Here is a 17913-nt window from a genome sequence, read left to right as displayed (position 1 = left end):
ATATAGAGATATAATAAAAAGAATAATCTCTGGCTTCTCATCAGAAATAATGGAAGTCAGAACAAAATGCAGCAATCATTTAACACGGTATAAGAAAAAGAAAAGCTGTCCAACTAGAGTCTATATCAAGCAAAAATATCCTTCAAAAACGAAGCTGCAACAGAGGCATTTCCAATAAACAAATCTCAGAATTCATTGCCGGTAGACATGCTCTTTAAGAAATTTTAAGTAGAGCTCTTCAGGGAAAGAAAATGATGCCAGGTTGAAGCATGAATGAATAAATGAAGGAATAAGAAATAAAGAGTACTAGAAGTGGTAAATATAAAAGACTGTTTTCCTCATTTCCTAATTTCTTGAAAAGATAATTATGTGAAGAAACAAAATAACAATGTATTACCAGGTTTATTATGAATTTAGAAGTAAAATGTGTGTAAACAAGAGCACAAAGGAGGAGGGGAATGAAAATATACTATTATAAGTTTCTTAAATTATATGTGAATTTGTATTATTTTAAGGTAGAGTATGATAAGTTAAACACTATAAATCCCAGAGTAACTACTAACAATATAAAACAAAGAATGTGTATAGCTAAAAAGCTAGCCATGTTCATGGATTGAAAGAACAAAAGTTAAGTTGTCAATTCTCCATGAAAAAGTTTTTTTTGTAGAAATTGGAAACTTGATTCTAAAATTTATATGCAAATATAAAGGACCTAGAGTAGCCAATATAATCTTGATAAAGAAGAACAAAGTTAGTGGACTTATTCTTCCTGATTTCAAGATATACTATGAGACTGCAGTAATCACTGATAACGTGGTATTGACATTAAAGAAAAAAAAAGGTCAGTAGGAAAGAACGTAGTCCAGAAATAGATCCACTCTTACAAGAACAACTGGTTTTTTACCAAGGCATCAAAGGAATGTAATGGGGAAACAAAGTCTTTTTTTTTAATGAATTATTTAAGACCTTTATTAACAGGTGCTTGCAGTTTGACTTCATTGAAAAAATCAAGTTGTAAATTTTATTATAAATTAAAAATGAGGTTCTTAAAAATCTCAACTTGGCCAGATACGAAACAATTTAAAAACCTTTAAAGGTGTATTGAGAAAAACCAGGCTTTTTAAACACACACACACACACACACACACATTTGTCATTACCAAAAAGAATCTTTAGGTGAAAATAATAAAAACCCCACGCTGCATAGATAATGCAGATAGTTCTAGTTATCTGGCTAACAGGCAAAAAGCAAACACTTAAGGTCTTCAGCTCCAATCTTTTGCTCCATTTCTTACTGCTAGAATTTCATATTCATTTCCTCTTGTTGGATGACTAAACCGGATGATGGTAGAGATGGTAAGCAGGCATTTACTCAGCCCCGTCCTGCTCAACCTCCGGAGCAGACAAATTTTCAATTAGCGGATAGGCTGCTTTGTCTCTTTGCCATCTTGCAGCTTAGGGTTTTCTGGGCGTCTGCTTCGTAATTGAAGTTGCGGTGGTACCAACGTTGAGGTGGCTGCTGACCTTGGGTCTCATCTCCTTGATTTTCCTTATCTTCTTCGTTGCTGTCCTCTCTAGGCTGTCTTTAGCAAGGAGGGCCCCTGCAGAATCGTGGTCTATAAACCCGATATGTATTCTGCCTCACTGGTCTACCTTGGTCTCCTGCACCCTGGCTGTCAGCACCCTCCATCACTTCTCCTTGCACAGGAGGGTTGGAATACTGTGCTCGAAGCCCAAAGGGTCTCCGTGTGTAGTAAGGTGGGAACTGCCGCCTGCGGTAGGGCCGGTGCTGTTGGGCCTGGCCTTCGGGGATGCTCTCGGATCCCTCATTCTTTTCCCTGCTCTCAGTATTCTGGTAATTCTGCTGGTAATTGCGTGGAGGACCCCTGCGACGTGGGTAGTGTCTATAATGGTTACAGTCTGCTGCATATTTACCGCCTTGCCCTGGAACTTCACCAGGGCCGGTAACATTTGTGGCCTCCACACCCTTTTCCCCTTCAACAACATCAAACTCCACAGTCTCTCCATCTCCTACACTGCGAAGGTACTTCCTGGGGTTATTCTTCTTTATGGCAGTCTGGTGTACAAATACATCTTTCTTGGTATCATTCCTGTGGATGAAACCATATCCGTTTCTTACCTTGAACCGTTTTACTGTTCCCAAAACCTTCCTTGCGATCACCTTCTCCCCGCCGGCAGGCGCCGCTGCTGCCGGTGGTGCCAGGCTTGGTGCTGGCAGCGCTGAGGGCTGGGGCGGCGGGCGGCTGCTGGGTCTCGGCCTTGCTGCTCACAGTTGCAGTGATGGTGATTGGGGCCGGCTGCGGCAGCTGCGCTCTTCCTGGGGTGTGATGGTAACTAGGCCGGCGGGGTTGGTGGGGCTGCTCAGGGCTCTCTGAGTTCTGATCTCTGCTCCACTACCGATCCAACTCCAAAGTCTTTTCAACAAATGGTGCTGGCACAATTGGTTACCTATATGGCAAAACTGAACTTTGACTTTTACCCCCTTCAATACAAAAATTAATTCAAGCTGAATCATAGAATAATGTAAAAGATACAGCTATAAAACTTCTAGAAGAAAGCATAAAACTTTGGGTTCTGGTTAAGATGGGGTAAGCACACTCTCCCAGCTCTCCCACTGAATACAACTAAAAACCCCAGAGGGAATGCATAGAGTAACTAAGGGCACTGAAAAGCGAAGGATAGCAAAAAATTAGGGCAGGAAACCAGGACTACTAACCTAGCAATAAGTTCCCCAGGTTTTCTCCTCCTGTATCTACCAGCCTGAATTCAAAGGCAATCTAAATTCCAGAACTGTGCACCAGGTATAGACAGAGAACTCTAAGAGAATCCCTCTCTTTCTGGTTCAAAGAATGGAATTAGGGCCTCTACAGGTCATAGAGAGTAGGGAAAATATCCTTCTTTTTCTTTTCTCTCTTTCCTGCCAAAGCCCTCAGGCAAGCCCCAGTCTTGAGTTACAATTCTGTGATAGTGGTAGTGAGGGAAGTGGGAGTCATGTGGGACAACCAAAATCTGGAGGAACTAAGGTCTGAAGAAAGAGAGAGTGTAGAAATTTCTGTTGCTTTTTTCTCTATTCATCCTCCCATTCCTTTGTCCCAGAGGCAAAATCAGTTATGGGAAGTAGATGACAGAGCCAGGAGAATAAAGGATCAGCTTTATAGTCAGGGTACCAGAAAGAGGGGTCCCTGAGAGGTAGAGAATGCAGGGAGAATGTACAAAGGAGGAAACTCAACAAAAGTTCTGCATGAACTCCTTAGCTTATATCCAAGCTGTAAGAATAAGAAAATTATCAAAAAAAAAAAAAAAGCAATAAAATCACTGGTTAAGGCAAAAAATATAGCAAAGGTAGCAGATCAAGCACCTATGAAGGGAATATGAAGGTCAAAGACAAAAATACTAAAGTTACCTATTTACATGATGAGAGGATAATGGATATACACACACACAAAAAGAGGTTAGGTTACATATCAAAAACATAAAATTCATATAACAGGAGCAAAAGAGTAGAGCTTTTAGAAAGAGGGCAAACTAAAGAGACTATCAACTCAATATAGATTGCTATATACATAGGTTATTAAATATCAACCTCATGGTAATCACAAACCAGAAACCGATAATAAATACACAAAAAATTAAGGGAAAGGACCCCAAACATAATACTAAAGAGAGCCATTAAACCAGAAGGGAAGAGAGCAAGAGAAGAAGAAAGAAACAGAGAACTAGTAAAACACCCAGAAAGAAAGTAACAAAATGGCAGTAAGTACATACTTACCAATAGCTACTTTAAATGTCGATGGACTAAATGGTCCAATCAAAAAGCATAGGGTGGCTGATTGGATGAAAAAACAAGACCCATATATATGCTGCATACAAGAGACATATTTCATACCTAAAGACACTCAAAAACTGAAAGTGAAGGGATGGAAAAAGATACTCCGTGTAAATGGCAATGAAAAGACAGCTGGGGTAGCAACACTTATATCAGACAAAACAGACTTTAAAACAAAAACTCTACAAGAGACAAAGAAGGGCACTACATAATGATAAAGGGAACAATCCAACAAGAGGATATGACACTTGTAAATATCTATGCACCCAACATAGGAGCACCTAAATATATAAAGCAATTGTTAACAGACATAAAAGGAGAAATAGACAGTAACACAATAATAGTAGGGGACTTTAACACTCCACTTACACCAATGGATAGATCATCCAAACAGAAGATCAATAAGAAGACACTGGCCTTAAACAACACAGACCAGAAGACTTAGTAGATACATACAAAACATTCCATCCAAAAACTGCAGAATACACATTCTTTTCAAATTCACATGGAACAGTCTCCAGGATTGATCACATATTGGGCCACAAAACAAATCTCAATAAGTTTAAGAAGACTGAAATAATACCAAGCATCTTTTCTGACCACAGTGGTATGAAACTAGAAATCAACTACAGGAATAAAATCAGAAAAGCCACAAATATGTGGAGATTAAACAAAATGCTACTGAACATTGATTGGGTCAATGAAGAAATCAAAGGAGAAATCAAAAATATATCTGGAGACAAATGAAAATGAAAATATGACATGCCAAAATTTACGGGATACAGCAAATGCAGTTCTGAGAGGGAAGTTTATAGCAACATAGGCCTACCTCAACAAACAAGAAAAATCTCAAATAAACAATATAACAGTCCACTTAAAGAAACTGGAAAAAGAAGAACAAACAAAGCCAAAAATCAGTAGAAGGAAGGAAATAACAAAAATCAGAGGAGAAATAAATGAAATAGAGACTAAAAAACAATAGAAAAAATAAATGAAACCAAGAGCTGGTTCTTTGAAAAGATAAACAAAATTGACAAACCTTTAGCTAGACTCACCAAGAAAAAGAGAAGGCTCAAATAAATAAAATCAGAAATGAAAGAGGTGAAATTACATGGACACCTCAGAAATACAAAAGATTATAAGAGGAGACTATGAAAAGCTATATGCCAATAAAATGGATAATCTAGAAGAAATGGATAAATTCTTAGAATCATACAACCTTCCAAAACTGAATCAAGAAGAAATAGAGAATTTGAATAGATCAATCACCAGTAAGGAGATTGAAACTAATAAAAAAATCTCCCAAAAAATAGAAGTCCAGGATGAGACAGCTTCCCTGGTGAATTCTACCAAACATTGAAAGAAGTCTTAATACCTATCCTTCTCAAACTCTTCCAAAAAATTGAAGAGGAGGAGAAGCTTCCTAATAATAATAATAATAATAAGCTTCACTCATTCTATGAAGTGAACATTACCCTTATACCAAAACCAGAAAAGAACAACACAAAAAAAGAAAATTACAGGCCAATATCACTGATGAACATCGATGCAAAAATCCTCAACAAGATAATAGCAAATTGAATACAATAATTCATTAAGAAGATCATACATCATGATCAAGTGAGATTTATTCCAGGGATGGAGGGATGGTTCAACATTCGCAAATCAATCAACGTGATACACCACGTTAACAAAATGAAGAATAAAAATCACTTGATCATCTCAGTACATGTAAAGAAAGCATCTGACAAGATACAGCATCCATTTATGATAAAAACTCTGAATAAAATGGGTATAGAAGGAAAGTGCCTCAACATAATAAGGGCCATATATGACAAACCCACAGCTAATATATTCTCAGTGGAGAAAAACTGAAAGCTACCCTCCTAAGAACAGGAACCAGATAAGGATGCCCACTTTCACCACTCTTATTTAACATAGCCTTGGAAGTCCTAGCCAGAGCAATCAGAAAAGAAAAAGAAATAAAAGGAGTCCAAATTGGAAAAGAAGAAGTGAAACTGTCACTATTTGCAGATGACATGATTTTATATAGAGAAATCTCTTAAAGAATCCACTAAAAAAACTTTTAGAAATAATAAATGAATACAGTAATGCTGCAGGATACAAAATCAACATACAAAAATCTGTTGCATTTTTATACACCAACAACAAAGTAGCAGAAAGAGAAATTAAGAATACAACCCCATTTACAATTGCAACAAAAAGAATAAAATACCTAGGAATAAACTTAGCCAAAGACGTAAAAGATCCGTATACTGAAAAATATAAAACATTGTTGAAAGAAACTGAAGAAGACACAAAGAAATGGAAAGATATTCCGTGCTTTTGGATTGGAAGAATTAACATAGTTAAAATGTCCATCCTTCCTAAAGCAATCCACAGATTCAATGAAATTCCAATCAAAGTTCCAATGACATTTTTCACAGAAATAGAACAAAGAATCCTAAAACTTATATGGAACAACAAAAGACCCCGAATACCAAAGGAATCCTGAGAAAAAAGAATAAAGCTGGAGGTATCACACTCCCTGATTTCCAAATATACTACAAAGCAATAGTAACAAAAACAGCATGTTACTGGCATGAAAACAGACACACAGATCAATGGAACAGAATTGAGAGCCCAGAAATAAACCCACACATCTATGGACAGCTAATTTTTGACAAAGGAGCCAAGAACAAATAATGGAAAAAGGAAAGTCTCTTCAATAAATGGTGTTGGGAAAATTGGACAGCCACATGCAGAAGAATGAAATTAGACCAGTATCTTACACTATGCACAAAAATTAACTCAAAATGGATTAAAGACTTGAAGATAAGACCTGATACCTTGAGGGTGAGCCCGGTGGCCAAGTGGTTAAGTTCACACACTCTACTTCGGCAGCCCAGGGATCCTGGGCGCAGACACAGTACTGCTCATCAAGCCATGCTGAGGCGGCATCCCACATGCCACAACTAGAAGGACTTAGAACTAAAAATACACAACTATGTACCAGGGGGCTTTGGGGAGAAAAAGGAAAAATAAAATCTTTAAAAAAAAAAAAAGACCTGAAACCATGAAACTTCTAGAAGAAAATATAGGCAAGTATGCTCTTTGACATCAGTCTTATCAGCATATTTTCAAGTACCTTGTCTCACTGGGCAAGCAAAACAATAGAAAAAATAAACAAATGGGACTACATCAAATTAAAAAGCTTCTGCACAGCAAAGGAAACCATCAACAAAATGAAAAGACAACATAACAATTGGGAGAAAATATTTACAAACCATATATCTGATATGGGATTAATATCCAAAATACATAAAGAACTCACAGATCTCAACAGCAAAAAACCTAACAACCCAATTAAAAAGGGGGCAAAAGATCTGAACAGACATTTCTCCAAAGAAGACATACTGATAGTCAACAGGCACATGAAAGGATATTCAGCATCATTAACTATCAGGGAAATGCAAATCAAAACTACAATGAGCTATCACCTCACTCCAGTCAGAATGGCTACAATTAACAATACAGGAAACAACAAGTGTTGGAGCGAGTGTTGAGAGAAGGGAACTTTCATACACTGCTGGTAGGAATACAAACTGGTGCAATCACTATGGAAAACAGTGTGGAGATGCCTCAAAAAATTAAGAATAGAACTACCATATGATCCAGCTATTCCACTGCTGGGTGTTTATCCAAAGAACACAAAAGCACTAATGCGTAAAGATACATGCACCCTTATGTTCATTCCAGCATTATTCACAATTGCCAGGACTTGGAAGCAACCTTGGTCCCCATCAAGGGAGGAAGAGATAAAGATGTGGTATATATACACAATGGAATACAACTCAGCCATAAGAAACAATGAGATCCAACCATTTCTGACAACATTGATGGACCTTGAGGGTATTATGCAAAGCGAAAGTCAGAGGAAGAAAGTCAAATACTGTATGCTCTCACTCATAAGTAGAAGATAAAAACAACTACAAACAAACACAACAAATAACAAACAGATTGGATTGGTGGTTACCAGAAGAGAAGGGGGAAGGGAGGAGGGTGAAAGGAGTGATTAGGTACATGTATGTGGTGATGGACTGTAATTAGACTTTGGGTGCTGAACATGATGTAATCTACACAGAAATCGAAATATACTGATGTACACCTGAAATTTATATAATTTTACAAACCAATGTTACTGCAATAAAAAATAAATAAACAAAATTTTAAAAAATAGGACACAATCCAAGGTTATTCAAAATAGAAGAATCAGGAGAATCTCAATAATTCACCAGGGAAAAGACAATCAATAAAAGTCAACTCTGAGATGACCTAGATATTATTAGAATCACATAAATGCTTTCAAGCAACTATTATAACCATGCTCCAAGGAGTAGGATGAACATTATTGAAATGAATGGAAGGATGGAAAATCTCAGCAGAGAAATAGAAGCTATAAAAATGAGCCCAGGGGCCAGCCCAGTGGCGCAGTGGTTAAGTTCTCATGTTCCACTTCAGTGGCCCAGGGTTCGCCAGTTTGGATCCCAGGTGTGGACATGGCATCACTTGGCAAGCCACGCTGTGGCAGGTGTCCCACATATAAAGTAGAGGAAGACAGGCATGGATGTTAGCTCAGGGCCAGTCTTCCTCAGCAAAAAGAGGAGGATTGGCAGCAGACATTAGCTCAGGGCTAATCTTCCTCAAAAAAAAAAAAAAGAGCCCAATGGAAATTGCAGAACTGAAAAATACAATAACCAAAATTAAAAATTCATCAGATGGGTTCAACAGTAAAATGGAGATGACAGAGGAAAGAGTCAATGAACTTGATCAGTAGAAATTATGCAACCTGAACAACAAAGAAACAAAACATTGGGTAAGATGTGTAAATAAATAGAGTCTCAGGGAACCTGTGGGAGAACACAAAAAACTTCTAACATTTGCATCACTGGTGTCTCAGAAGGAGAGGAGAAAGACTGAGTTGCAAGAGTAAATTTGAGGAAATAGTGGCTAGAAACTTACCAAATTTGGTGAAAAGCGTATATGTACAGATTCAAGAAACTCTACCAACCCCAGAAGGGTAAACTCAAAGATATTCATGCCCAGATACATTATAATAAAACTCTTGAAAGGAAGATACAAATTAAAAATCTTGAAAGCTTCTAGAGAAAAAGAATGAATTACATATAGGAAAATAAGGATTAGAATAACTTCAGATTTCTTATCAGGAACAATGGAGGTCAGAAGACACTGGAACAAAGATTTAATGTGCTGAAAGAAAATAATTGTCAACCTATAATTCTATATCTAGTCAAAATACCCTTCGGGAATGAAGGTGAAATAGAGCCATCTATTAGTGAAAGAAAATTAAGAGTTTAGGAAACTAATTTTCCAGCAGACTTTCTCTAAAAGAAATGCCAACAAAAGTTCTTCAGGTGTAAGGCATATGATACTAGATGGAAATCTGAAACTTGAGGAATGGAGGAAGAATGATAGAAATGGTAAGTCTGGGTAGATATAGTAGACTATTTTCTCCTCTTTGTTAAAGGATGGATGATAGTTGAAATCAAAATTATAATATTGTCTGGTCGGTTTTCAATGTATTAAATATGACAACTACAACATAAAGTGGGGAGAGTATAAAGATTTATATGATAGTAAAGTTTCTCCATTCTGCTTGAAGTGGTAAATATTAATTTTAAGAACATTGTGAAAAGTTAGGTATGTATATTATAATCCCTAGAGCAGCTACTAAAAAAAAAACTGTACCAAGGGATGTGGCCAAAAACCCAATGGATTAAATTAAAATGGAATCCTTAAAAAAAAAAAAGACAAAAGAAAAGGCAGGAAAGGGAAAACAGAAGAACAGAAGAGGGCAGAAACAGAAAATAAGCAGTAAAATGGTAGCCCTAAACCCAAATATATCAATAACTATACTATATGTAAAGGAACTAAACAAACTCATTAAAAGACAGAGATTGTCAGATTGAACAAAATAACAAGACCCAACTATTTGCTGTGTACAAGAAATTTACTTTAAGTAAATTTACTTCAAGTGAAATGATATGGATAGATTAATAGTAAAAGGATGGAAAAAGATGTACCATGCAAATGCAGTCAAAAGAAAGCTGGAGTGGTTGCCTTAATATCAGACAAAATATACTTCAAAGTAACAAAACTTGCTAGGAATAAAGAGGGATGTTACATAATAATAAATGAGCCAATTCACCAAGAAGACATGACAATCCTAAAGGTGTATGTACTTAATGACAGCTTCAAAATAAAAGAAGCGAAAACTGAGAGAATTGAAAAAAGATGTGGACTGGGGCCAGCCTGGTGACACAGCGGTTAAGTTTGCACATTCCACTTCTTGGTGGCCCAGGGTTTGCCAGTTTGGATCCCAGGTGTGGACATGGCACCACTTGGCACGCGATGCTGTGGTAGGCATCCTACATATAAAGTAGAGGAAGATGGGCATGGCTGTTAGCTCAGGGCCAGTCTTCCTCAGCAAAAAGAGGAGGATTGGCAGTATTTAGCTCAGGGCTAGTCTTCCTCACAAAAAAAAAAAAGAAAGAAAGAAGATGTGGACAAATCCATAATTATAGTTGGAACCTTCAACACTCCTCTCTCAATAATCAGCAGAAAAATTAGACAGAAAATCGTCAAGAACCTATAACTTACAAACACCATCAACTACCATAAAAGAATTGAAATCATACAAGAGACGTTTTCTGACCATAATGGAATTAAAATAAAAATTAATAACAGAAAAATTACAAAATGCTAATGAAAGAAATTTTTTAAAACCTAAATAAATAGAGAAACATCCTATGTTCATGGACTAGAAGGCTAAATATACTGAGGACGTCAATTCTCCCCAAACGTCCTACTCCTTTCCTATAAATGTAAACTCACCAGCATCATGCACATTGAGCATTAAGGGCCTGTTTGGCACTATGCTATCTGCTATCACTGCTCAATAACTGAGCACCTGCTTTGAGTCTGTCCCTAGGCTTTGGGTAATAAATACAGATGGCTTATGACCTTGGGGACACAAGATGTGAATGCACAAAACACATGAGAAAACAATGCAAGACATGATTAAGTAAGATGTTGCCTAAGAATATCTCAGGGGTACGACGGAGTTTATCCTGGGCCTTGGAGGAATACTGGATTTACACAGACCAAGGGTAGTTTTAAATTTTATTATTTTCTACTATGGAGCTTATACTGTAAAAATTATTTTTACCTACCAAATACCTAACAAAATATTAAGTAATTTTCTTTTCCAATTATTTTTATCAGAGATATTTAACTGCCAATCAGAATTTTTTTATCAGCAGGATGATTCCAATTAAGTTGACACTGCTACAGGCAAAAAGCAAGAGGACTTGACTTTTTAGTTGGCTTTTGTGGCCTCATTTAAAGCAAAGATATTATTTTGAAAACAGTTTTCATTTTTCTATGGATGTACCTGTACATACTTGTTTTAGCAAAAAAATACAAAAAAGCTAATAAAGATCACTACATCTTATTATCCCTGCTTACGGATGAGGAAAATGAAATTCAAGGACATATATCCAGGACTTGGAAAAGTATACATTTGAACTGAGACCTATCTGATGCCATAACCTTTGCTCTTAAAAATCAGCTGGAAAAAAATAAATAATAATTAAAAAATTAGCTGGAAATAAGCAGGGCTTTAGCAGGGAGGGACTTACCTGAGGGAGAGTCTGGCTTGCACATGGTTAGTCATCTGTACAAATTGCTATATCCAGGAAGGTGGGATAACTGGAATTGTAGGTCCATCAAATACAATGATCCCATGTGGCATTGGGGTGTAGAAGCAGGAATCTTGGCAATGAGGATGGATACTTAGAGTAGAGGGTAGAGTACCACGGTTACAGGAGATTCACGGGGTTAGAACCAAACTTGAGGCAGCAGTTAAAGGTGTGCAGAAGAGGGTCAGACCTGTGTAAAGGAGCTGGTAAGAGAAACGAGGTCAGTAGCCCAGTCATGCTCACTGGGCTCCAGCTCAAAACTTTTGTCCTAATAGGAGGACACAGAAGGCCACCAATGCCCAGGGTACAATGGCTCAGCCCCTTTATGATCTGTCCCAGATGGTAAATTGGCACATCATTTTTGATAAGCAATCAGTATCAAGACATTTAAAATGCTCATACCCTTTGACGAGGCCATTTGTCTTATGAATCAATCCCAAATACAGATTTGCCTTTACCAAATCAGAAGGTTTTCATTACAGAATTATTTATAATACCAAAAATTTGGAAACAATGAAAATATCCAATAATAGAGGCATGTTTGAATAAGCGCTACACATTCATGATGGATGATTATGCAGCCATTCAAAAGGGTTTTTTGGAAGAATGTTGGAAATGTTTACAATACAAAGTTAAGTGAAAAACACAGGATTTAAAGCCATAAATAGAGCCCAAGTTTCCTGCTACTGATTGTAGTTTTGCCAAAATCTCACTATCCTAACCACCTCCCACTAACTTTCAGGAGAGGAAAGACATTTATATAAGATTGGTCACAGTGTTTTAGGAACTAAAACAAACAAAAGAGTCAATTTACTTCCACCTGGATCTTTGCCCTATCTGACCAAACAAGCTTCCTTGAGGACAAGTTTATACTCTCAACACTAATGTTCATCCTGAACAAAAAGATCCCAGCCTGGGTGCCTCACTCATGTTTCTTCTCAGGTTTAGCTAAAGTCAACTTGCCCCAAGAGGGAATAGGAATTGCTGATTATCAAGGATGCCTCACAGGTGTGGAAAGATAATATCAGGGAGCCCAGTACTGTCTGTCCTGGAGAGTCTGCATATTGTTGCCTAGAGCAGCTGTGATAAACCTGGAGGCTTCAGCTTGGCAGCCTAGGTGGGCCCTCTTCTTTGATAGGTTTGCTTCCACACCCTCCACATAGCAGTCAATAAATACCACCAGTGCTGTCATCCTCAGTGAAGATGCTATCTATGTTAGAGTTTGGGGAAGCATAAGCTACCCTATCCCAAGAATGCCCCTGTTCAGGAACTTTGCAGCCATCCTCCTTCAACTTTAGCCTTCTAGGTTAAGCGAGAAAGTACAACCAGCAGACATGGGATGGAGGTGCACCTGCGAAAGTCCAAAGCTGCCTGGTGCCTGCTCCTAAAGCTACCAAGAACAGGGTAGCCTGTTCCACCAGAACAACTAGCTGTGGTCTTCTCAGGGTAAGCTCACCTTTATGTTGGGTTCTGCAATGGTATTATTCAAGTAGACACTTCAGACCATCCAAACCCTGAGTGGACATGGGGATACCCGCTGCACCCACATTCAACACAACACCCTCTAAATAATCACAGCACTTGCCAGCACCTGAAAGTTCACTCACTCTACCTGCTCCAACCCCACACATCTTCCTAATAGAAAATCTTGATGGACTCCAACACAGTTCCATCTTCCTCCCATAGCCACAATCCAACTTAGCCCAGGATGGCAGTTCCCTTCGTAGTGGCTGCCTAGAATGTTTTACCGATAAAGATTCCTTTTTATTTTTTATTGGGTATAAAATACATACCGTAGAGAACATACAGTACACTTAGCTTCAGTGTATACACTTCAATGAATTTGTGCATTTGTACACTCTCATGTAACTACTATCTAGATCAATGTAGAACATTTCCTGCACTCCGGAAGGCTCCACGATTCTCCCTATTCAACACAGAGGTTATCACTATTCTCACTCTCATTACTATAGATTAGTTTTCACGTTTTTGTACTCTGAATCTGTCTTCTTTGGCTCATTTTATTGGTGGTGTTGCATGTACTGTAGTTCATTCTTTTTCATTACTGTGTAGTATTCCATTTTATCTATTACACCACAATTTATTTGTCTATTCTCTTCTTGATGGATATGTGAGTTGTTACTGGTTTGAAGCTATCATGAATGCTGCAAAGAATATTCTTGAGGGGCCAGCCAAGTGGTTAAGTTCGTGCGTTCTGCTTCAGTGGCCCAGGGTTGCGCCGGTTTGGATCTTGGGTGCGGACAGGGCACCACTCATTAGGCCACACTGAGGCAGCATCCCACCTGCCACAACTAGAAGGACCCACAACTAAAAATATACAACTAGGTACTGGGGGGCTTTCGGGAGAAGAAGGAAAAATAAAATCTTTTTTTAAAAAAAAGAACATTCTTGAATATGTGTTTTGGTGGACATTTGCACTTATTTCACTTGGGTATAAAAGCAGGAATTGATTTATTGGGTTATAAGACATGCATGTATTTAGCTTTAGTAGGTCTTACAAAACAGTTTTCCAAAGAGTTGAACCAATGTACATTCCCACTAGCAAGGCATGAATTCCAGTTACTCCATATTTTCACCAACATTTGGTATTATAATGGGTGTATAGTGGTAGACCACTGTGGTTTCAATTTGTATTCCCCTGATGCTTATTGGGCATTTGGATATCTCATTTTGAGAGTGTCTGTTTCAATGTTTCATTCTTTTTTTAAAAAAATAACATTGCCAGATTTTTATTTTATTTTATTTTATTTTTTGAGGAAGATTAGCCCTGAGCTAACGTCCACCACCAAGCCTCCTCTTTTTTGCTGAGGAAGACTGGCCCTGAGCTAACATCCGTGCCCATCTTCCTCCACTTTATATATGGGATGTCTGCCACAGTGTGGCTTGACGAGTAGTGTGTAGGTCAGCACCTGGATCTGAACTGGTGAACCCCGGGCTGCTGAAGCAGAACGTGTGCACTTAACCACTGTGCCATCAGGCCAGCCCCATCATTTATTATTATTATTTTTTTTATTTTTTAAAGATTTTATTTTTTCCTTTTTCTCCCCAAAGCCCCCCTGGTACACAGTTGTATATTCTTCATTGTGGGTCCTTCTAGTTGTGGGTCCTTCTAGTTGTGGTATGAGGGACGCTGCCTCAGCATGGTTTGATGAGCAGTGCCATGTCCGCGCCCAGGATTCGAACCAACGAAACACTGGGCCACCTGCAACGGAGCACGCGAACTTAACCACTCGACCACGGGGCCAGCCCCCCCATCATTTATTTTTAAACTGGGTTGTATTACAGTTTTCTTATTATTTTGTAGGTGTTCTTTATACATTGACTATGAATCTGTGCTAGATTCTGCTATTATCAACATGATTAAACTAGGAACTATGATTCTTAGAATTCCCTTCCCCGTATGGTTCCCAGTTAGAATTGACCCAAAGAGGAAACTGCACAATATTTGGTAGGTGGAGATGAATTAGCAGCCACTTATCACTGATGAGACACAGGGATTAGAGACAGTGAAGGACATATACAGAGGTCCTGCGAGGTTCCTGTTTGTCCTCATTCTTCTCCATTTCATGTACAACTCATCTTCCCAAATGCTGCCCGCTGACCAACAGCAGCCCCAGACCTATCACTGATGCTTCGCTGCAGACCCACAGATGCAGTAGCAATAGCAACATTTCACAGAACTCTCCCTCCCCACAGTTTCACTTCAATGGCTGGTCATGCTTGGCTTCTTGGATTTCCTGACAAGGTCCAACTTGTCCACCTGGGCTAGTGTTTCGGGAAGACTAGTCAGTGACTGTGTCTCTGATTCTCCAACAGAATTAGACATCTCTCTACAAAGGAATTCTTGTTTCAGTTGCAAAGAAGATAAATTTATCTCTATAGCATTATATTTTTTCCAAAATTGTAATACTTATTAAAATTTTTTAATTTAGAGAAGCAAAGGAAGAAAATAAAGAAGCATTCTTCATCCCACCAGTTAGAGACACCCACAGTCAGTATTTTGGTATATTCTCTTCTAGTGGCTTTACTGCGTATTTTTGTGTACATTTACACATACTGTATCTATTTTTCTTTCCTTTTTTTAAAAAATAAATGTGGAATCTATATATTTTGTAAGCTCAAAGATACATTTCGTATTGATATTGCTAATTCTTTGTCCACATAGATTTCCTTAGAATAAAATTTTTGACTTGGAATTCCAGAAGTAAAATATAAGTACATCATTAAGGTTTTTAATACATATAATGCAACTGATCTCTAAAAATGACTGTATCAATGTACATGTCCACCAGTGTCTGCTTCCCTTCATCCGCACCAAAGACTCTTAAAATCTTTGACAATTTGCTAGGGGACAAATATCTCTTTTGTATTTTACTCTGAATTTTTTATTACTAGTGCTGTTGAACATTTTTCATCTATATTTGTTAGCCATAGGTCCAGCAAGTTTTCATAGGAAGAGAACAAGACAATATCCCAGCTCTAGAAAGGTGGGCAGGCTTCAGTGGAGCCCATGGCTGCTTGACCTCAAGCATGTCATTTAAACTGAGTCTCAGTTTACTTATCTGAAAAATAGTCATGATACTAACAGTCAAAACACTGAAGTATTAGGATTAAATGAGATCATGTATGTAAATCACTTGGCCTAATGCCTGGCAGATGGTAAGACCTCAAGAAATGGTAGGATTACCCAGAGCTATTAAGTGGTTGAGTCAGGATTCAAACTGAGGATTGTCATACTCCAAAGCATGGAGTATGGGAACTGGGACAGGGCTGAGTGGGCAAGTAGACCAGGGCTGAGCTGTTGGGAGCTGTGGAGGTAGGTAAGTCTGAGATGGGGAACTAGAGTAACTGAGGAACTCTGTGTCCTTTGTGGGAAAAAGGAAACTCTAAAACAAGTTACAGACTCTGGGCCAAGGTCATAAGTTCAGCAAGACAAGTTCTGTTACCAAAGCCAGGAATATGGAGTAAGAACAGAGGCAGGCAGGACTGGAGGACAAGAACAATTCAACACTCAGCAATTTCATTCTTATGTGTATATGCTAAAGAATTCAAAACATATGTGTACATAAAATCTTGATCATGAAAGTTCATAGCAGCATTATTCGTAATAGTGAAAAAAATCAAAACAATCCAACCATCCATCAACAAAGGAATGGGTAAAGTGTGGTATATCCATACCATGGAATATTATTTAGCAATAAAAATGAATGAAGTACTGATAGATGTTAGAACACATTGATGAGCCTTTAAAACATTATTAAAAGTACCACACATTACATGGTTCCAAATATCCAAAATAGACAAATCTATAAAGACAAAAAGTAGATTAGCAGTTGCCTAGAGATGGGGGAAGATTACAGGTTATAAATAAAAGGTATGGGGTTTCTTTCTGGGGTGATGGAAATATTCTAAAATTGATTGATTCTGGTTAGGATCACATTACTTTCTGAATATACAAAAACCCACTGAATTTACACTTTAAAGGGATGAATTGTATGGCATATGAATTATGTCTCAATAAAGCTATTATTAAAAAAAAGAAAAGTCAACAGGAAGGGAGAGCCATAGCCAAGCTTTTCTAAATATGTACACAAGGTCGTAAGTGCACTGAGCCATGCCACAGCCAATATCAGGTCTCAGCAAATTTAACTACAGTGTATTGGCTACTTGCTGTTGCAACTAACCGAAACCCAACTCCAGCTAACTCAACCAAGTGTAGGGGGAGTTTATGATAACTCTTTAGGGACATCTTACATAACCCAGGGACATTTAGAAATAACCCATAGTTCTGATCATTTCTGGAAATCTTGTTTTGAATTTTCTCTCAAAGTTTTTTCAAAGACGCTACTTTTCATCTTTAAAATTAAATTTGAAATTTGGAAATGACCAAAGCCCTTCATTGTCCAGTCTGAGGCAAGGTGGATGATTAACGTAAAAGTTAACTTTTTGTTCAAAACAAGGTGAAGGAATGAAATTGGAGTTGATTTCTAAAGAGGAGTGAGGAAGAGAATACTCTCAACCATGATGCCCTGGGAGTGACAGTGTTGTCCTAACTTGTGCCTGGCCCATTTACAGTGGAACAGGAAAGACTGGGAAGAACAAGGCACACTTGATTGCCTAAGAGGTGTTTTATTCCCTTTCTTTCAGTTTTATATATTCAAAGCAGTCCAACACGATACTCCACACTTCTTTAAAAGACAAAATTGATCTTCTTATGACAGTAATCCGTCTCAAACTTTTCCAAAAAACTGAAGAGGAGGGAAG

General features: G+C 38.0%; 1 pseudogene; it reads right to left on the bottom strand.

Annotated features, from left to right (window-relative positions):
- Positions 1-1368: 1368 nt before the first annotated feature.
- On the bottom strand, positions 1369-11593 carry LOC100067864 (Y-box-binding protein 1 pseudogene; annotated as a pseudogene).
- Positions 11594-17913: the final 6320 nt, after the last annotated feature.

Source organism: Equus caballus, chromosome 19 (assembly GCF_041296265.1).
Source record: "Equus caballus isolate H_3958 breed thoroughbred chromosome 19, TB-T2T, whole genome shotgun sequence".
NCBI lineage: Eukaryota > Metazoa > Chordata > Mammalia > Perissodactyla > Equidae > Equus > Equus caballus.
Note: the sequence above shows the minus strand (reverse complement) of the source record. Positions and strands in the feature narration are given on the sequence as shown.